The sequence below is a fragment of the Sciurus carolinensis genome, chromosome 3, assembly GCF_902686445.1.
Source record: "Sciurus carolinensis chromosome 3, mSciCar1.2, whole genome shotgun sequence".
Lineage (NCBI taxonomy): Eukaryota > Metazoa > Chordata > Mammalia > Rodentia > Sciuridae > Sciurus > Sciurus carolinensis.
The window spans coordinates 77,493,756-77,516,913 of NC_062215.1; the positions used below are offsets into that span (position 1 = coordinate 77,493,756).

The 23,158-nt window shown below is 38.6% G+C and overlaps 1 protein-coding gene across 21 annotated transcripts in view; it reads left to right on the forward strand.

Moving 5' to 3' along the window:
• Clasp1 (cytoplasmic linker associated protein 1) overlaps positions 1-23,158 on the forward strand; it is a 264,420-nt gene that overhangs the window by 38,943 nt on the left and 202,319 nt on the right. The window lies entirely within an intron of this gene.

A 23,158-nucleotide genomic window follows, 5' to 3' on the forward strand; every position in this document is an offset into this window, starting at 1 on the left:
TAGTTTCAAGGCCCATGCCATATTCCTTTTAATCTGAAATTTATGGGTTCTTGATTAACCTAGAGCTTCTGCTGTCTCTGCCCTAAGGGACCTATAGTTTGATTGGATGGATAACCAAGGCAGATGTGCACAACTGCACAACATAGGACAGGAAATAATTTGGTATTATTGCATGGGAATGTGTATAAAAACCTTAGTGTGAAGATGAAAATATGTTAGGGCATGCTTAGATAGGCCTTGATGGAAAGGTAGATTAAGTAGGGCCATGAAGAATCCAAAGGAATAAATTGTAAAGAATTCTAAGCAGCTTCTCTTCCTTTCCTGTTCCTTGCTCTGTGGGCAGTGCTATCTCTGTAGGCTGTAGAGGGTGAGTCTCTCCTAATCTCTACAGAGCTTAGTGTTGCCCCTGGATCAAGTGCATTTATGGGCAGAAGGGGGATGTGTTGACAGATAAGGGAGGTTTCTTTCATTTCCCTTGCCTATCTCCCAACCTTGGCTTTCATTGAGGCTTTTCTTCCCCCCCCTACTGTCCTTGAGATGAAAGCTAGAAAAGATTATTGGATTCAGATTAGGTGACTTCTGTTTCCCTTCCTGGCAGTCTGCTCGGTGCTGCCGCCAAGTGACGCATCCTTTCAAAAGCTGTCCATTCTTCCCAGGTTTTCCTTGCAGTGTTGAACTATTGGCTGCTGGAGGTGAATTTCTCAGGTGTAATTTAAAAAGACAGATGCTTCTGTTGTAAATAGAAAAACAAAATGAATAGCACTAAGCAAAAGCAAAAACCCTCATGATTGATTATTTTAAGAAAATTTATGTGAATTGCCAAGCAAAAATGGTGTCCTTGATATATGTAATTAATGGCATTTCTTACTAATTATTTTTTAAAAAATATTTTTAGTCATAGATGACACAATAAGCTTTATTTTATTTTTTCTTGTGGTGCTGGGGATTGAACCCAGTGCCTCACACATGCTAGGCAAATGCTCTACCACTGAGCTACAGCCTGGCCCTAAATATGTTTTTTTATATATGCAAGGATAGCAGACTGTACTGGAAATCGGATTTGAGTGGGAACAATGTGGATTCCCATCCTGGCTCTGCCATTTAGACCTTGAGCAAGTACCTTTTTTTTCTCTAATGTTTTTCTTCATCTGTAAAATGGGTCATATGATACCTTCCCCATAGTGTTATTTTGAACATTCACTGAGCCAGTGTATATCAGGTGCTAGCATTGTGCTCTGTAGGTAGCATAAAGTCAGAAAAAGGAAATCACTGAAAACATTATATAGATACTGGGGCCAGTGATAGTGAGATCCATAGAAAGTTAACTCTAATGTGGGACTGACGTTGCATACTTTCATGTGGTCTTGCCAGTTAGCCTGTGCCCTGGAACAGAGGCCTCAGATCTTCTGTAATGAGATATCAATTCTTGAGTTGTGCAGTGTTGATAATGAAGTCCCTGAGCAGAACAGCAGCTGGCTGGGAATTCTATGAAGGGTGAATTTAAAGCCTACTATTATAAACGAATCCATTGAGGACCACTGCTTTAGGAGAATTTCATTTGTTCTTTTTTATTTTTAACACATACATTGTGTTGCTTCAGAAAACTACAATTTAAATAAGGTTACAGATAATAGAAGAAATTATAAATTGAATGTCAAAGCAAACAAAAAAGAAACAGCTGGGGTGAGAACATGGAACCAATAATGAGGCTGATGAGTATAAGACAGCAAGTGTTTACTAATAGCTAACATTTATTAAGCACTCATTATGTTCCAGACACTGTTAAGTGCTTTGTGGGCATAGCCTCACTTAATCATGATGTAGGTGCCATGTGATAAGCCCTATGATTATGCCCATTCCTCAGCTGAGGAAACTGCCCAAGAGAAGTGGAGAAAAAGCTTGAGGTTATGAATAGAAGGTGCCAGTGTCAGGATATTAATTTGAATAGTCTGACTTTTAGAGTCCTCCTTTGAAGAAATATGCAATGCTTTCCTTTAAAATTTTGCAGCAGGGGCTGGGGATATAGCTTGGTTGGTAGAGTGCTTACCTCACAAGCACTAAGGCCCTAGGTTCAATCCCCAGTACCAAAAAAAAAAAAAAAATTTTTGCAGCAGTATTAATATTTGCTTTGTTAGGAGCATGAAGAAAAGGGTATAATGAGATTATGATTATGTCCTGAGTGAGAAACTTGTCATTTTATGCCTTAATAAACAAAAAAAATTAAGATAAATGGATTTAAAATAGTTTTTTCGTTCTAGTAGAATCGTGACTATATGTGCTATTTAAACTTTCTATTTTGGAAAATATTGAGACCCTCAAGAAAATGTCAAAAAACGGTACAAAGGACTGGGAATGTAATTCAATGGTAGAGTGCTTGCTAGCATATGCAAGGCCATGGGTTCAATCCCTAGTACTAAAAAAGAAGAAGGAAAAATCCCCCCAAAACAGCACAAAAATATTCACATTTCACCTAGACCCCAGCTATAGTCCTTTACAATGTTTTTCATTCTGTTTATATGCATACGAGTGTTATTTTAAATTGTTTTGAGAATAAGTTGTAGACTTAATGTTGCATTGCTCGTCAATATTGGTGTTACTTTCTAAAAATGGATATTTATATAATCTTAGCATAGTTATCTAAATCAATAAATTTATAATTATTTTTATAGATTACTTAAGGCAACAGAATAATTTAGTGAACATAAAATGTGATGAAGTTTGGTTTGGTTTCCTAGCAGCCAAAGTAGAAATGGAGTGATGGTCAGCTGTAAATTTTCATAACCATTATGAAGGAACCAGAAAGAGGCAACATTTCTTCCTGGATTTAGCAGGATATTAAAGGACACTTTGCAAGAGGAGAAAAAATAAATTGTGGGAATGGACGACACAGAGGAGAGAGATAAATTCAGGTTATCCCACTGTGGGCAGAGGTCACAGAGGAAAGAAAAACTGGCGGATCCTACTAATTTATCTTTTTAATAGGTTAAATAGGGAATTGGACTTCAGCCTGGGGGAATAAGCTACAACTCCTTTTCTTTTCTTTTTATGAGATGGTCTCCACTAAATTTCCTAGGTTGGCTGCAAACTTGGAATCCTCCTGCCTCAGCCTCCTGAGGGCACATTATTGCACTGGACTCTTCTATAGCTGCTTTTTATATGGAATTTTGGGTAGGGGATGTGGGATGGTGGGGTGGGAGGAGCTGCTAAAACTGGCTGTTCACTATGGGCCAAACAGATGGGGTTATATATTCTTTGTGTAAGGTTTGGGAATCTCTCTGTTTAATCCTTCTTGGAAGCTTTATGGATGAGATGGCCTTCAGGACTCTTCTGGATAAGGAGAGCGCAGCAGCCTAGGAAGGAGGATGCTGCAGGTGTCCTGTTCTGAGATTTGTGTAAGCTAGTCATACACCAGGAAGACTGAGCAAATTTCCCAGGTGGGGGAGCCTTGAGGGTCAATCAGGAGAGACTGCCCTCTGGCACTATAGTAGGTCCTTGGTATTAATTAGTAGAAGCCACTGACTGACCATCAGGGAGAGCCTTGGCCCTGGTCAGGTGCTGAATATTGCCTGAGGGTAGGGGACTGATGAAAGGAGAGTGAGCTTGGATGAAGGGGAGTTCAGGGGGAAACCAGTTTCAATAATGGCATTAGGAAGGAGGATGTGGTCACTTTGGTTTTAATTCAGATATTGAAGGACTGGGATGAATTTGAGAATTGGTCAAAATTATAGGCTTCAGGATACGATTTATTGACTGTGGATAGCCTTGTAAAAAGGATGGTCAGGTTCTTTTCCTCATCATGCATTTGATGTAGAGAAGATATTTTAAGAAAAAAGCATGAAATACTTTTGGAGAACATTTAGAAAAATAACTATGGAGATATTTTTATCTTTGACTTCTTTCTTTGGCTGAGGGTCCTAAGTCTATGTACTTTGTGATTTATATACATATCTTGGGAATAATCTTTACAAACACATTTCTTGAGGCTGCTTGGTTGAAGTATTTTTGCAAATGCTGATTTTAAAAATATAGTTTTGTTTTTATTATAGTAAAAGTGATATGTTGTACATATGAGAACAAAATGCAAAAGTTATGAAAAATATTTGAAAATCACTCATAGTCTTTGGCCCTGAAGTAACTATTTGAAACTATATAGAAAAGATGGAAAGAAAAACTATGGGGGGCTGGGGAGATAGCTCAGTTGGTAGAGTGCTTGCTTTGTAAGCACAAGGCCCTGGGTTTGATCCCCAGCACCCCCCCCCCCCCAAAAAAAGAAAAACTATGTAAGACTAATCATAACACATAAGCTGTTTTTTCAGCTGCTTTTTAAGATTAAATATATGTCATATTTCCAGTCAGTACATCACAGAATTTTTAATAATTTTAAGGTAATATTCTCTTCAGTTTTGCCATTTCTCTAGCCATACTTGGTTGCTAACATCTAGGTTGTTACTGGTTTTTTTGTGAGAAGCATCACAGCACTAAGCACCTTGTACATATATATGTTTCTGCCCTCCTGTGTGCTGCTCTGCTGAAAATTCCCAAAGGTCAAATTGCTGGATCAGAGCTTGCCAGATTGCACACTGTCAAGGGCACATGAAGCCTCTTTACCACTCTTGGGTGTTACCATTTTTCTCGATGTTTTTCCTTTTGGTGGGTAACATATATCTCTGTGTTGCTAGAAGCAATGTTAGAGGATCATTCTTCTTCTTTAACCTTTCAGATACGAACAGTTTTTTTGGGTGGGGGGCAGTAGTGGGGATTGACAGGGCCTCCTACTGCTAGGTAAGCATTCCGTCAGTGAGCCACATCCCCAACCCCAAGGGCAAATCTTAAGGAAAAATGAAGTAAATAATTTTATTTTTGTTAGTCCTATGTCCCCCTAAAATTATTCATGAAAAGAGGTTCAATCTGGGGTGTGTCCAACATTAGTAGAGAAGTCAGGTAATTTGGAGGAGGAACTCCTGATTCTAGACCTCTGGACCTCTGCAAGGTCTACTTTGAAATGGATTAGAGAGGGTGGGTCCCTCTGTTGTTATTTTATCCTTTTATCTTACTGCCCTCTCCTAAATGAGAATAATATCTGTTTATTTTTCAAGAAAATTATGAGGAAATAACCGTCTACATCAATTTCTTTGGAATATTCTTTTTCTTTTTCCCCTCAGATACTTACCTTTTGTAACCTCAGTGTCAGCTGATCTTAATGGGCTAAATTGGTAGATACTAAATTAATGCTGAATAGGTAGTAATTTTGTTTTTGTTAGGCAGTGAGGTGTGGTGTGTGATTTTATTTGATTCTCCATGTGATTCTAGCCTAACCTAAAAAATGTTTTTCTAAAAAGCAGCCTTATAATGTAAAGGCCTGATAGTAACCTTTCTGATCAGAGGAGGTAAGTCAAATGGATTTAGTGTTGAACAGTAACCCGGTTCAAACCAGTAGGAGCTGAAAAGGGATATTAGGGGGACAGTCATTAGCCAGCAGGGACAGTCAATGGCCATGGTGGTGGTTGAGATCACTGAGGAGAAAGCACTGGGGACTTGGGTGGCAGAGGACCAAGCTTCTCTTGCCTGGTGACTTTGTTTTCTGACACAGTGTTACACTCATGTCCACTATGGTGGTGTGGAGAAGACAGTTTGAGTAACTCACCCACCACAGGAAAGAGTTTCTTCTTTCCCAGCTGAGAATCCCACAAATCCCAAAACAAACCCTCGAATTCTTGACCCACTTATTGTGGCTATAGAGGCATGGCTGTGCCAGAAAATGGTGGCTTCTGCTTGTGTCAAGGGATAGGATAAGGAGGATCAGTTACCCTAAGAGAATGGAACTTGGTGGAGCAAGTGGCCCAGGTATGACCACTGGGGTAATTACCTCACTGGAGCTTCATACTTTCTATTGCTTGGGAGGCTTCGGGGGTCTAATAACAACACTCAGATATTGTGAGCAGAGGCCTGGGTCTGCCCCCATGGCTCTCTACGTGTCATTTGTGTGGATTTAGGCTTGCCATTGGGCTTCTGTTTCCTCTCTGTAGGAGAGACTACTGCATGCTTCAGGGTGCTCAGGAGTGAGGGAACAATGATACTTGACATAGTACATCTCTGGGTTTATACTTCATTTCTTTTTTTTCCCCCTTCTTCTTCTATAATTTGGGTTTTTAGCTGGGTCATCAAGTGAGACCTTGTCCATCTTTCCCAATCCCTTTAAAGCAAAGGATTTATCCTAGTGGTTATTATACTACATTTTTGAATTCTCGTATCAAAATACTATAATGCCATTCCTTCAGAATATTAAAAATACAGGGGCCGGGTTTGTAGCTCAGTGGTAGAGCACTTGCCTAGCACATGTGAGGTACTGGGTTTGATTCTCAGCACTGTATATAAATAACTGTATATAAATAATAAAGGTTCAGCAACAACTAAAAAAAATGCAAAGTCTGAATCATGTACGTATTGATGTATATAAATTTATATGCTATTGATTTAACATATCAACTGTGTACTTGCCACATGCCACATGCATGTCCTATTTAAAACCATTCCTGGGTGTCTTGTAACTAAGGAAGTAGGAATTAAAGCTAGGGAAATTGAGCTTCTTAGGTTTATTATCACTTAAATTTTTCTAAGAGCCAGTTTGGGCTCATTATTTCTATTATGAGTCCCAAATGCAGTAATTTTAAAATCAGAAGGAAAGGAGAGGTGTTAAGGAAATTGAGTGGAGGATATGATAGGGGAATAGGGATTAGGAAAGGGAAAAACCCAGTGCCAGGCCCGATTTCCAGCCCTCCCCTGGCTCTAGGTCATGCCCCTCCCTGCTGTTCTGAGGGACGGGATTCTCTGTGCTCCTCTCTTCTCTTCTGGTCCAGATCTCTTCTGTCGACAGATCTTTCCTTCCCTAAGATAATTTATTTTAGCCAGCATCAACTGACTTGCCTAATCACACTATTCTGAAAAAAGGATGTTCAGAACATGTGGGAGAAAGCCTGTACTCTTCATTGTAAGTGTTGCCTGGGATATGACTATATGCTGCTGACCCAATCCTGGGAGGCCACCTTGTTTCAGTGTGAAGCTCTTCCTATAAAATGAATGAGGAGGATTTCCACCCACAGGGCCCAAAAGCACAGGTAGATGTGGGCACAATGGAAACACATGCATACACACTGAGGATGGTTGTCAGGTTTCTTTATTTTTTATTTTTTAATAATGTGTATTGAGCATAGTTTAATTCAGGAAACCTTATACCTATGCATAGGGAAAAATCTGGTATGGCATATGCCAGACTATTAATAGACTATTTCTACAGGGGACAGGGTGCATTATACGGGTGTGTTCTTTTAACTACTTTAAGTTTTTCATTGTTGGAGATATTTTGTTTTTTTGGTGGTGTTGGTGCTGGGGATTGAACCCAGGGCCTTGAGCATGTGAGGCAAGCACTCTACCAACTGAGCTGAGCTATATACCCAGCCCCTGAAAATAGTTTTTAATAATATAACTGGCATTTAAATTTTTTCTTTTTAAATAACTTTAGGGCCTTAAAAACTATTCTTTATGCAGGTTGGCTTTATTCCTGTTAGGTATGTGTTTGTTTACTTTCTATCCAGGTCTGTTATCTTTAACTTAGGGAACAGGTTAACTGAGGCAGAGCAGAGGGCCATCTAGAAGTCACCATTTTTCCCCATAGGTAACTATGTTCTTAAGAGAAACCTTTAAGAGTGGGGGTGTGGCTCAGTGGTATGTGCCTAAGTGTGTGAGGCCCTGGATTTGATCCCCAGTACCAGGGGGAGAAAATCGAGAGAATCCTTGAATGCCTTCGTAGAAAGATTTATTTTTATTGAATGAGATCTTGATTCCTTTCCTTAAGGAAAATTTATATATATATATATATATATATATTTATATATTCCCCCCACCCCCAGCTCCAAAACTAGTTACATCCTGTTCAGGGCAAGGGGATGCACCCCTGGAAATGGGGATGCTGACAGTGAAGAGCTAATGTACTTGGTTTCTGTGGAGTTGTATATTAAATCTTACTTTGATAATTGCTTGCTTTACCTTCATACCCTCTGAAATCATGACCTATAGCCATTCTAGTTATTGTATTTTGTAACTTGATGGCAAATGCTCCCAAGCTATAGAGATGTTTAGAAAGTACTTTGTGATGTGAAGGCTTCTGCTTCTCAGTTACTAGTTGGTACTGTTATTTCCCCTCTTTTCTTTGAAGGTGGCTCCAGCTCTGTAAAATAGGCAGTTTATAATGGAAAAGTTAACAGCCTGGATTTGAGCCAGACTGTTAGGTTAGAATCCATACTTCTTCCTTTGCTCCTTCTCATACTAACCGTGTGATGCTAGGTCAGTTATTTAATCTGAGTGTGCCTTAGTTTTTATCTATAAAATTGGAGCTGTATCAACCCCATCGTTTATCATAAAGGTAAAAGAGTTTATATACAGAAAGTAGTTGACATATAGTAAGAGCTACATACTTATTATCCTAATGAATATTTTATGGCATCAAATGTGATAGTCTTCTTTCATGTCTTTGTGGTTGGTCCTGCACTATCACTGCCTGCATGTATTTATATCATGGATGTAAATTATCCTTAAACAACCCATTAATTTATATAATTAATATGAGTTAATATAAAATAAAATGAAAAGTAAAAGACAGAAATTTTGAAAGAAAAAAAAAAGAAAGATCCCTAAACAGACAGTGGTAGAAAGAGGAGCTTATAGAGGAATAAACAGATACAGAGCAGCCTCTTTTTAGGAGACACCAGTTGAGGGAGCGTTGGCTGTGTCTGTGAAGTATGGTAGTGGAGTTTACTGGGCCAGGTCTCTTAGTGCATTCACATGTGTACTCAGATGGATTGTGGGTTATATACCTCACTATTTTTTTTTTTTTTTTTTTTTGAAGAAAACTGTTTTGGAAACAAATAAGTAGTCATCTCTGTATGGGGCATATCGTAGTCATCTGGGGCATCCCCACGCCCCTTCAAGAAGAAAGAAAGAAACCTAAATACTTGTTAGAGCTGTCTAAGCTTTGTGTAGTTGGTTCTTAACCAGGCTGGAGTGAGAGAAAGGTTTTAAGTCACTGTGTATGTAGTGGTTACTAATTGTATAAGGAGTCATGGAACACCTTCCAAGTAGTTCATTGTTGGAAGGAATTACACAGAAATGATCATAACACTGATTACTTCTAGTATAACAAAATTAACACCAGACTGGGAATTTATAAATAATAAAAATGTATTTCTCACAGCTCTAGGGACCGGGAGTCCAAGATCAGGGTGCTACTGGCAGCTTTATTGTTTGGTGTGGACCTGGTCTCTGCTGGCAGTATGACACCCATTGCTGTGTTCTTTGGAGAGGATGAACTCTGTCCTTGCATGGTGAGAGTGGAAAATGGGGCCTAGCTAGTTCCCTCCAGCCCTTTTATAAAGCTACTGATCCCATCCAGGAGAGCCCCATCCCCATGACTTAATCACTCCCTGAAGGTCCTACCTATTATACGACTACATTTGGGTTTAGGTTCCCATGGGAATTTTAGGTGGCACACTCAAATGTAGATTTGAGGAACAAAAGTGGACACAAATAAGCAAGAATAGGAAATGACTTGAATGGGGAGATTCTAGTTTTGATGGGCACTGTCTGAGCACCTGATGGACACTCTATGAAAAAGGGGATATGGTTTTGCTTTCGTAAAGCCAAAAGTGAGAATTGGAAATATTTACTTTGCATATTTTGCCAAATAAATGGTGATGAGACTGTGGAAAAAGAGCTGTCTGAACGTCCTAAGACAGTCACGTATTTGACCTTCTGCTGAGTCAGGTTTTTATTTTATACATTATTATTCAATCGTACCACAGTTTCAGAGGTTGGTTAACCCTGATACATCTCCAGGTTAACTAATATTTTTTAAGGCACATAGTCAGCATTTGACTAGAAATCTTCGGATCATCAAAGACTTCATTCATGTCTTTCATTCAGCCTCTGATTGACAGGTGTATCCTTGTTCTGTAATCACATTGTGTAGGGAGTAAGAAAAATAAAAACAAGTCTCAGATTCCCTGGTGGGTTAATCATAAGGATAATAAATTTAAATTTTCAGTGAAAAGAATAAAAAAAAGTTCAGCAGATGCTTGGAAGAGTAACAACAATCTCTTCTTACTGGGCACTGACTTGGTGTGCCCAGGTGAATAAGAAAAACATCCTTGGAAGTGTAAGGATTTTAGATGGAAGTATATTCTAGCAGCCAGAAGAATCATTTAAATTACTTTAGGACCAAGTTTAGGGAGAAAACATGTATTTATTTCTCACTTAAAAACAAAAAGCCCTCTTTAGAGGGAGAAAAATGAATGTAGGTACTGTATATTTAACAGTTTCTGAGATCCTTTGCTCTGCAGACACCCCTGTGAGTGCTGGACTGCCTGTGAAGGGTCTAAATTAGAAATTCTAGGTCAGCTGTATAAGATAGCCATTACCAAAGTGACACACAGGTAAATAAAATGAATCTTCCCTCCTCACGTTTTCGGTGTTAGGGATCAGGAGAGCGATCTAATTGCACGTTTAAAGTAGGAGAGGATGCTTTTTAACTGATTGAGGGCACGGCCTTTAATTCCTAAGTGTTTTGAAGAATTTATGGCTCATTGTTTGTTCATTCCAAAGTCCTAATGATATGGATGATTTTTTTTCAGACAGGAATGTGACTTTTGGCAGTGACTCTGCATTACAATGGCATGAAAATAACCGAGTCCTTTGGGACCAAATTATGTGACCTTTATGCATGTGTTGGGTGTCCATGAAAGAAATATGTGAATGATGATTTTAAAAGCACTTGAAATAAGAAATAATCGCTTTCAAATTGGGGAAATCTCAAATATCATCTTTAGGAGAATGTAAGATATATGTGTAAGTATTTCCATATCTTTAGCCAGATGATGGTGTATTCTGCAGCAAGTGTAGAGTTTTAAGTGACAGAGGAAAATGCTAATGGAATCATGTAAAATGAATAAGGCAGGGTCAAATTTATGTACAGCAAAATTTCAGCTGTGTGCCAATGTGTAGGAAAAGTGATCTGGAGCTGGGCATGGTGTTGCACACCCGTAATCCCAGCTACTTAGGGTGCAGATACAGGAAGATCACAGGTTCAAGGCCAGCCTGGATAACTTAGCAAGACTCTGCTTCAAAATAAAAATAAAATGGGTTGGGGATGTAATTCAGTGGTGGAGCACCCCTGGATTCAGTCTTCAGTATCACAAAAAACAAAGAAAGAGAGAAAAGAAAAAGAAAAAAAAGTTCAGAAAGAAATGTGACAATGGTATTAATCTACATATAATGAAATTATAGACGATAGGTTTTCTGTCTTCTCACATTTTCTATGTGACTCAATTTGCATATTTATTTTATAAACAAATTAAAGTGTTTTCTTTTACAAGTGCTTTCAAGAAGTTATGTGTTAGGACTTTGTTAATGACAGTGAACTATCTGTTGTCTGCTACATGATGAAATAAATGGAAGTGGATTTGTTGCAAAAAGCAATGCCTTTGTTAGGTATATGTCTGAAATTAAAAAGGATCATCAATAGCTTATGGTGATTCCTTAATTTTTCTTTTGGATTCATAGTAACAATAACATTTGAAATTTGGATGATACTAAGGAATATTACAGTTAGGATCAAGGATCCGCTAAGCACGTTCAACTTCTTTGGTCTCACTTTTTTCCTTAAATTTTCATCTGGTTGCTCTAAAAAGATAAATATCTGCAGAAAATCTGTTACTGCATTTAATACATGAACTGTTTTGCTAAGTTGTGTCAGCTAAATGAGCAAACATTGATATGAATTTGGCTTATTTTAATGATTTCATTTACTACTTTTTAAATTTAGCTTATTTTTGTGTGTGTGGTAACTGCTGTAGATTTTCTTTTTCTTTTTTTCTTTCTTTCTTTTTGCTTCAAAATTTTGAGATAAAAGACTGTAAAATATGCCATTGCCAAATGTTCAGAGTTAATTAGTAATGCAGTCAGACTAAGCCAAATCTGGCCGTTTGGTTTGAATTTTTGCTTTATAGTGGAAGGATTAATTCAAGAGGAAAATGCTTATTTATCTTCCTCAATGCATACTGGCACATGTGTAATTGAAGCATGTCTTTGTGTATTACAAACCTCATGGAATGGAGAACCTTTGACTTACAAGTGAATGTATTCAATCCTCTCCCCTTCAGTAACAGAAGAGCCTTAGTGAGAATTGTAATTGCATTAGTGGTTGCTGGGATAGGGGAGGAGGGAATGGAGAGTGGTTGCAATGGTTAGTACGTTTCTTTTTGAGGTGATGAAGATCTTTTGGAGTTTGAAAGTGGTGATGGCAGCACAGTCTCTTCATATACTGTGAATTACTGAATTGTGAATTTTAAAAGGATGAAGATTAATGAATTTTAATGATTTGTGAAGGATATTTCAGTTTTTAAGAAGGGAGCTTAAAGAGGATGAGAGATTCTACACGTGAAGAAATCCCGTGCATGTGAGAAAGAGTGGTACAGGTCCCATCAACCCCTTGGGTTCTCTTAGTAGTAACTTACAGAGATGTCTAGTCCTGGGAGAATGCTGAATTTTCACAGACATTTGACAAGAGTGAATGTACTACAGTTCTGTAGAAGAACAGAACCAATAAAATATACATAATTATTAGAGGGCATATATTAGATTGGCTTATACAGCCAGAGGGTGTCTGCAGGCTGGAGAGCCAGGGAAAGTGGTAGCTGTTGAGTCCTTGAAGCTGGAAGCCTCAGAATAAGAGGGACCAGTAAGGCAGCCTCAGTCTGAGGCTAAGGCGGTAGTCCCCTTGGAGAGTTGCTGGTCCAAGACAGTGTTCAAAGGCTGAAGAATCTGGAGCCTGACCTCCATGAGAAATGCCAAGAAAAAAAAAAAAAAAAAAAAAAAGGTGGCCGTGGGGGTGGACGGGAGGAACGCCTGCTCAAGTAGAGTTAAGTTATGCAAATGCTCCTCCTGTGACCTTCTTCCTCACGCTTTTCTGTTCCACTTCTCCACCCCCATGGTGCTGCCCATGTTCAGGGTGGATCTTCTCCACTCTTGTTTGCTGACCCACAGACATACCCAAAACTGTGCTTTATCAATCTTCTGGGCATCCCTTGACCCAGTCAAGTTGACCACCAAGATTATACATCATACTATAAAAGCTATATGATTAAATGATGAACCTTACACCTAAAATGTTGTAAAGTGATAATCTAAGGACATGGATAGTATTGTATTTTTAAAGATCTGTTTCAACAGGTTTATTATTGGGAATGTTTTAATGAAGACCAAATTATTTCTTAAATTTTAAAATGCAAAACACATATTAGGTATCAAATAACTAAGAGAGGGGAAGTATGTGGCTTTTGGACTCACAGAATGAAGTTTTTTGTTTGTGTTATAAGAAGCAATTGTTTTATTTTGATTTTAAAAGCTTTAATATTTTTGAATGTCTAGTTATGTGCCAGATCTTGTAATGTTTGCTTTTTAATATTTTGTACGTTTAATCATCACAAGAACCATATTTTTAACCTCATTTTAAATTTGGAGAAACTAAAAATAAGCATTAAGCTTTCTCTTTTCCTCACGGAATTATATGAGTGAATGCCTTTATAACAAATTCCCAGAAAACAGTGAGGAAACTAACTTGTCATATATATTGCCACCCAGAGCTGCCCACACCTTGAGGAAGAACAGCCTTCCATGAGTTTCTCTGTGCATATACTGTATTAGAATTACATTGTACCTGCTGTTCTACAGTATGTTGGTTGTTGTTTTGTTCTACTCAGTTGAGTTAGCGGGATATATTTTCTTGATGAAATGTGGTTGTTTCTATGGCCTTACAGTATTTCTTTTTATGTGTTATAGTTTATCTAATTTGTTCTATTGATAGAGATTTTGCAGTTTAAACTACATTGTTAACTGGGTGTAGTGGTCCACTCCTATAATCTCAGCTACTTGGGATGCTGAAACAGGAGTATCACCAGTTGGAAACCAGTCTCAGAAATTTAATCCCAGTTTCAAAATAAAATAAAAAGGGCTGGTGATGTAGCTCAGTGGTAGAGCACCCTTGGGTTGAATTCCCAGTACCACAAAATTTTTCTAAAAAGATGGCTAAACAAATAAACTACATTGTAACGATTGTCCCACACATAAGGGTTATATCTTTTCCCCCAAACATTTGTCATGGAATTTTTTAAACATACATGTAGAGAATAAAACAGTGAATTCTCATATATTCAGCACCCAACTTCAACATCTATTAGTGTTCTACTATTATATATTTATTACAAATAATACATTTATTAAATAATACATAATATTGCATATTTGTAATAAATAATAAATAAGGACTTAGAAAATAACCACAGTACTATATCACACCTAACAAATTACCACCAATACTTTAATAGCATCTACTAGCTAGTCTATATTCATTTATTGTCAATTGTCCCCAAAATAGGACAGTTTTCTAACTCTTGTCATTTCCTTTGTTCTGTTGTTCAGCTGATATTCTTCCATAGAGAAGAACTTTGCCTCGTTATTTAGCTGGTTACTCTGAAACACATTCTATGTAAAGAAGGGCAGCTTGTCTGTTTTGCTTTCTTAGGTTTTTTTTTTTTTTTTTTTTTTTTTTTTTGGTATTGAACACAGGGATACCACTGAGCTATATCCCTACCCCTTTTTGTTTTATTGAGACAGTCTTGCTAAGTTACCCAAAGTGGCCTGGAACTTATGATCTTCCTGCCTAGGCCTCTTAAATTGCTGGGATTGCGGGCGGGCACCACAGTTCCCTGCTACTTCCTTAAACTTTTACAACCTGAGTCGGTGCTTAAGCAGCCTTCAAAGACCCAAAAAAGGTACTTTTCAGTATTATATAACTCAAAAATTTAAACATAATTGGTGTTTATCTCATTCCCTTTGAGCATCTTTTTGATGTCTGAAATTTGACCAGCAGGAGCCCTTTCAAGTCATGTTAATAGGGCACAGAACCAATTTGAAAGAACCATTTCCTAGTAAAAGAAATTGGGGCACCTTGGAGAAATGACTGATTCTAGATCTAAGCAGGAAGTGTCCAAGATAAGCCTGTGAGTTCTTGTTGGACTTAAAAGCAAGGAAGTACTTTTATCTGATGTCACACTTTATGAAGCTACCTGTTTGTGTAAGCTCTCCCAGTTAGATTATGTTCTGCAGTGGGGCAGACTGTGTTTTGTTTTTGAAGTTCTGTGACCCAGATCTGTCTCTGGTGAGATTCCTGCATCTCATCCACCACCTCCCAACAACCACCTTCCATAGAACAAACTAAAGAATCCCAACTGTGATATATTTTCAGGGACTTTAGAAAGAAAGATTCCATTTTCTCTGTCTTGACGAAAATAGTTTTCCCAGTGATTTTCTAATAACTGTTAGTGACTTTCCGAGATTTGTCTTCTTTGTTTACTTTGGAGGCTAATTATTATGGTTTGGATGTGAAGCGTCCCCTAAAAGTTCCTGCATTAATGCAGGAATGTTTGGAGGTGAAATGATTGGCTCATGAGAGCTGTAACCTAATTGGTCTATCCTGGTTTGAATGAATTGGTTGGGTGGTAATTAGGTAGGAGGAGGTGGGTCACCGGGTCTGCCCTGAAATAATACGTCTTCCTTGCCACCCTTCCCTTTCCCCCTTCTTTCTGGCTGCCATGGATGGGGCAGCTTTCCTCTACCATGCCCTTCTGCCAGGATGTGCTGCTCATCTTGGACCCAGAGCAAAGGAGTCAGCTCATCATAGACTGAATCTCTACCACCATGGGCTAAAATGTTAAAAATTTCCTCCTTTCTTCTTGTCAGGTATTTTGGCTACAGGTATGAAAAATTAACACCGGTGTATGGCTTTCTTTCCTATATCTTTTAGCGAGTAGAAACAAAAAAATAATGGTGGGAATTTGACTATCTCTAGACTATAGATTTTATTGTAAAGGTGAACCATAGACTGATATATTGGGTCATGCAGTTTGGTTAAGAAAAGTAGTAAGTGTGTGATTCATACTGTTGCACTGTTCTTTTCTGTCATTTCTCATTTTCTCTTGCATGGAATGGTCAAAATTTTATTTATGACTTAGAGCAAATTCTTTATATTATTCAGCTCTGTGCCCCACCACCCAGCTTCAGAGCCGAATTTATGATGACTTCATTATAGTCTACAAGTTTTGATCTCATCGAATCTTACTTCTTGTCCTTCAGATCAACGCAGATTCCGTTTATATGCCTTCAAGGCTCTCTCATAAAGCATTTACGGTGGACTTATTTATATTGTAATTGTTTGATTAATATCCTCCTCTCCCACCTCAATTTTACCTTTTTTTTTTTTTTTTTTCCTTTTTGTAATTTTACCTGTAATGCCGTGCTTAGTGATTGAGGATTTGGTAAAATCTTGGAGGAGGCTCTCTACTGGAGGTGTGACCTTCTCCCTCTCCCAGTAGGAAGTTAGACTTTTGTTTTGGCTTTTTTATATGAGTTGTGAACGCATCAGTTTCACTTCATGGTGGTGTGTAGACAGGAGCAGGTCACTTCACCTCTCTGAGCCTTTGCTTTCTGGTTAATGGAGAGCAAGAATAATGTCTACCCTCCCTCCCTATGGGTCTGTGTAAAATGGTCCATGGAGGAATCTTTATTATAAGTTCTCTTACTTTTCTTCTTTTACTTTGTGTTCTCTGAGATTCAGAATCTGACACAGTTCTATGCTTTTACCCTCTATGAGCAATTAGTGTCAAAGCTTCCCTTTAAAAATCTTTTATTTTAAAAAATTATTTTATTCTTACTTGATATATAGAAATTGTATGTTTATCATTTGCCACAAGATGTATGAATATTGAAATATGTTTGTGGAATTGCTAAATTGATCTAATTGACATATGCATTATCTCACATTTAGCATTTTTTTGTGAACACTTAAAAACACAACGATTTTCAAGAACACAGTATACTGTTGAATATAGTCACCATGTTGTACAATAGCTTTCTTGAACATATTCCTTCATCCAACTGAAATTTTGTGTCCTGTAACCAACATCTACTCAACTGCCCCTCCTCACAGGGTCCCTTCCCACAACCCCTGTTAACACTTTCTGGTCGCTGCAAAAGTTTCCTTTTTTCTTCTTGATCTGTTGTATAGCTAAAGTAAATAAGGTTTTTTAAGATATAGCTGCCCATTGAATTTTCTTTTTTAAAAGGATCCCCTTCCATCTTTTAAATTTGGGGTAAGTATAGATTGACTTTCAACTCTAAGAAATAGTACAAAAGAAATCCCTGTACAAATGTCCAGTTTCCCAGAATAGCTACATTTTGCCAAACTATGGTATAACAGCCAGGATATTGACATTGATTCAAACCAACAGTTGTACTCAGATTTATCCAGTTTTATTTGAAGTCATTTATGTTTGTTGGGTTTTCAACTGATAAGGTAATAGGGAAGAATAGGGACAAATGTCCCATATAATATGAGAGAATAAAATGTATTAGTTAAGATGTTTATCTTCTTTTAACTCTGGTGATAATAGCACAATACTTTTGGGCCAATGGTGCAATGACTTTATCTAACAGATGTTTTAAACAATAAAGAACTAGTTTATTAGCATATATATTTCTAGTATGTCAAGGACACTAAAAATAATTTTAAGCTGGGCACAGTTATGCAAATGCCAGTAATCCCAGTGACTTGGGAGGTGAGTTGGGAGGCTGAGGCAGGAAGAGTGCCAAATTCAAGGCCAGCCTCAGCAACTTAAAATAACAAAAAGACTGGAGGTGTCCCTTGGTGGTAGTAGAGCACCTTTAAATTGTCAATCCTTAGTACTGCAAAAATAAAAAAATTTAAAAAAAAGCTTAAAACAATCCTTAAGAACTGCATGGTAGCCATATGCTCCTTTGTTTACTGGGACCCTTCTGCTTAGAGTGCTGTTTTCATGAACCATGCAGAGTAATTTTAACTCAGCTCTGGGTAAGTAGGACCTGAACTAGTTTAATGCCTTTGGTTTTCCTTTTTCCTTTTCTAAGTGTTTGGAAGGAAATGGATGGATCTTAGAGAATTGAAGTTACATGCTTCCTTTCCCCTTTGTTTTTGTTTAGCTTTGAGGCGTCACCACTAGTGGTGTTCATTTTTTACATCTTAGACGCCCCCTCCCCCAATATGTACAATCCAGTTGTCCATAAGTTTTAGTATTTTTTCTCCTGAAATAATTCATTTTGCATTTCTCCCCCATGTTTAAGAATATATGCCTACTTGAAAATAGGAGAAAACCATAAAGAAAATGTCATTTGTTATTTTATCAGAAGTATCTATGTTTCTAACTCCCCCCTGTCTTTTATTCTAGCCTGTCTCTGAGGTAGGATTTTTTTCCCCCTTAATTGTTACAGCAGCTTTCCAACTAGTCTTCCTCTCTAGGCAAAGTGAGCTTTCCATGGATCTGCTGTGTCCATCTCTGCTCTGAAGCCTTGAGTTCTCTGCTGCCTAGAGAAGAAAGCCCAAACACCTGAGCATGATATTCAGTGTCTTCTAATAATTGTGTCCAAAATATGCTATTCTTTGCTTTGGTTCCATCACATTTTCTCCTTTCTTTAGCCACACCGGATACCCTTTCTCCCCTGCAGTGTTCTCACCTCTCTGTGTGGCTTCCCTCTCCTTAGCCTTGTGAAATTCCTTCTCTTGACGACTCAACTGAAATGCCCTGGGTCCCTGCAAAGCCTGGGCAAAGTTTCCCAGTTGAAATGATTTTCTCTGGAGCTGATTCTCCCTCCTATACCACTGAACCCATATTTCACTTTGCCAGACATGTTTTGCCTTATATTGTGGCCTTTTGTGTACTTGTTTCAACTATATTATCCATGATTTTGCAGGTGGGGGCTACATTTTATTTCCTTTGTGTCTCTGAACCCCTTGCTTGCCTAGTAGGATCCAGCATATAGTAACTGCTTATTAAATTTAATTGCATTCAACTGTATAATAAGTGTTTCCTGCTTGCTTTTGAGGTGGCCTTTTTGTTTTGTTTTGTTTAATCTGCTTTGTCATTTTAAAAAATCCTCCCTTATAGTTCTATCCTAATGTAGTGTAGATTCATGAGTGGGACTAGCTGTGGGATGAATTTGTAGAAATGGTCTCTGTAAGGGACATCCAAATCCCATTGGTGACTTTTATGTCTCTTGAGGGTGAAGTGGGGAGGGGTAGGGCAGTGGGAGGGGAAGCTTGGCAATCAGCCAGGAATATTCCTTGTTTCCTTCCTACTCAATAAATCTGGAAAATGAGTATTAGTTGGATGAATGCCTTGGCATCCATCCTAACCTTTGTTACCAGTTGAAGAACTTGATTTTAAATTGTGGTTTGTTCCCAGAATATTCCACATAGAAAAGCTATGAAATTATATCATATATAACACCAGTGAAGGGAATCTAGTGATAGAAAGTATAATTTTGACATTGTAAAAGAAATATGGATGGATTCACAACCCCACCCACTTCTAAGGGGGAGGTTGGGCTTCCTAACTGTACTGAAATCCATGTGCTGTCTGATAGAGGATGCGTGGCAGGCTGGAAGCCCGTGGATCATTAAGAGTTCATTAGATTCTGTCTGCAGCTGTTAGAAAATGAATAATCAGGCATGTGGGACTCTACCATGTTGCTCAAATTCTCAGCGGTAATGACTTTAGCCATTGAAATGTTTTCTGCTTTGAGAAAAAAAGCCTTTCTTAGCTGAGATCACGTTTATTTTTAAGAAACAGTGCCCTGCTGAGTGGGGCTCTAAATGCTTGATTACCTTTCAGATATGTTCCTGCCTCCCGCCATAGTGGTAGCCTCCCACAGTACAAAGGAGGGACACATTTCACTTTGTTAGCAAGATTGTACCAACTGTCCATTTCCTCTCTGGGGAAGGGAGGGAGAGGGGAGACTAATACGCTGGAGGATTCTGGGAAAGAAATGCTTGCATTATTAGTGATATTTAGATGCTTGAATACCCTCCTGTCCTATCTTTTCTTTCTACCCTTTAAAACTGAAACTAAAACAGCTTTTAGTATTATTTGTGTTTATCACCATTTTATAGCTGAGGATACTGAGGCACACAGGAGAAATAATTTGCCCAAAGTTACATAGCTAGTAAGTGAGAGTCTGGGTCCAGACTGCATTCTTAACCACTGTGTGATATTGTCACATCAGCATAGTGTGGAAACAAGATTGATTGGCCCTAGTGATCTTCTAGTGCATACAGAATTCAAAATAATTTTTAAAGTCGTAAATGGGATTCTATCACTTACCAGCCTAGTCCTTTCTTATTATTCTTAGAATAAAGTTAAAATGGTGCTTTAAAGGGTAAATGACCTTATGTAAGTGGCCTGACCCTGTTTCTTGATGTTGTTCCCAACACTACTGTCTTTTACTATGTTCCAGCCACCCTGGCCTTTCTATCTCCAGAACATGCTTTGAGACCTTTCCAACAACTGGTTGACTTTGTCCCAAATCCTTGTGTTGCCAGTTACATCTTAAGTCTTAGTTTCAGCTCTCCTTTCATAAGTTTTCCCTGAGCTCCCTAGCAAAAGTAGTCTCTATCCCAGCCGCATAGTCTGTTCCTCTCTTAAAATTTTCCCCGCTTGCATGTGAGTTTCCTGATGACAGAGAACTCTCGCCTTGCCTTGGTTAGCTGTAGAATCTCTATTGGCTAAAACAGTGCTTGGGACATGGTGATGGCTCAATAAATATTTACTGAGTGAGTGAATATAATGAAGGGTTCAACATTTATGTCTCAGGGAGGCCCATGGCTCTACTGAAACCAACCTTTCAGAATTCTCTGGCTTAAAGGATATATGACACCAGCTCAGGACAAGTGGTTACCACCAAATCAACTCTTATGCCTCCAAACTCTGCCACCTCCTAAGGTAAAACTCATATAGAGTTTTTCTCCTCCTGTATCTGAGCAGTAGGTGAAGGTAGGAGAAGATGACTAAGGACCTGAATATTTCAGAAGGCCTCCTCTGACTTTTCTGTGCCTTGTAGGATCCTGGAAAGCAACTCTTGAACTTCAGCTCACCACAGTAGTGACCCTGAGATATCAAGGAAGCCCACATTCTAGAAAATTCTCTACAATGGACATTTCTAATACATTTTAGGAGATTTCCAATAACTGAATTGAGAAATTTGACATTGGAATCAGTCCTCAGTTACCTGGAAAAGTCTGTTTCGAAGTAGACATCCCTTCATTTAGATGTGAGCCTATTACTTGCTTAGTGTTGGGGAGACTTTGCTGAAGTTGTTATGGTTATTAAAATTTTATTTGTTCCTTTGCCTGTTTAGAACACAGCATATTCCTTATCTGAAATCAAGGCACATTGAGTTTTCTAAGGATCATTTGTTATCTGATTGGACCGTCCCGTTGTGTCGGTGGGAAGTGCTAAAGGCCACCTGCTGTCCAGCTCTGGTGATGCATTGGTCCTATTTGTCTCCAGTGTTCTGGGAGTGAGCTTTGCCTCCCTGTCCATGCTCAGCAGAGGACTGTGTCTGGACTTTGAATTGTACTGAACCATTCTGGCTATGATTTCTGAGCCACCCTTCTATTGACCCTGAGTCTCAGAGCAAGGTATACATCAGTACAAAGTTCTCTGGACAAGTGACAAAATTCCTCACTTCTCTACCTGGCCTTTTACCCTTTTACCTTGCGCCAAAAATTTTAATACTAAGAAAAGATTTCTAACATGCATTAAATTGTATATTAGAAATTGAACTCTTCTAATGAAACCCTGGGAGTCTGTAAGGTTTAATCTTTCACTGTTTTTGTGTCATGAATATGAAAGCTTGCAAGCCTTAGAAATTCACCAGTCTACCAAAACTTTACTGGCTTAGCAATCCCATCTAGGAAGACAAAAGTAGTTACACAGAGAAAGAGACATTATAGCCCCTTAGTCAGGATCAGTCATTGGACTCTGGAATTGGTGGGGTGCCTAACATTTTTCTTTCATTCTTATTATCTCTTTATTATAGAGATTTTTCTTCATACTCCTTGCTGTAAACATAGGATGAGAGGATAATTCAGTTAGAGATATTTTATTTACCCATTTTCTAAATTTTTTTGAGAAAGTAAGATGTGCCTGAGTATTTAAAAAAATTTTTTTTTGTAGTTGTAGATGGACAGAATGCCTTTTATTTTATTTATTTATTTTTATGTGGTGCTCAGGATCGAACCCAGTGCCTCACACATGCTAGGCAAGAGCTCGACCACTGAGCTACAACCTCAGCCCCTTTGCCTGGCTATTTTAGAAGAGAAAAATGATATTCCCTGCCTTCAAACCGGTGATTACTGCAGAGTGGATGTGGATTGCATAGGAGGAGCTCGCGTGTTAACAGCTAACCAGCAGAGTGCCTGGACTGTGTAGGAGGCACCCCCCAAATATTCTGGAAATGGTGGTCCTGGAACTGGACCTTAGAAGATAGGCAGGATTTTGGAAGTAGAAGTGAGCATTCCAGGTGGATACGGCACATGAGCAAAGCTGTGCAGCTGGTGTCTGGGGAGGTTCCACTTCACCTGGGTTGTGGTCACTAGTGGTGAAAGTTCTGGGTGCTGTCCTTCCCCAATCACATGGAAGGAGAGCAGGGGTTTTGCTTTCTTCAGGATGTAAACTGAGCACTTAGGACAGTACTGGCCCATAGTGCTCGAATATTTGTTCAGTGAATGGATGAAGCTCGGCATAACCAAAGTAGCTAATGTTGATTAAACAGTTCTGTGAACCAGGCCTGCATCGAGCTATTTTAGGCAAATTATTTTACTTCATCCTCATGACCTGTCTTGTTCATGACTGTTGTAATTCTCCGTTAATAGGTTAAGATAAGTGGTAGAGCTGACATCTGAAACTGGGCATTCTGAATTCAGAACCCAAATTCTTCTACTGAACTATACGTCCTAGAAAGATAGATGGGTCCAGACTTTAAAGGACATGGATACCATACCAGGACAGTTAGGCTGATTTTGAAGCAGAATGTAGGGTTCACTGAAGGTTTTTTGGTAGGCTGTAAGGTGTTTCAAATTGCACTTTGGAAAGTTCAAAAATTATGATGATGTCCCAGCCAACTGGGGGTTAGGAGAAGTTCCTAGAGAATAGTGAAGTGAGATGAGCAGTCAGGAAGTTGG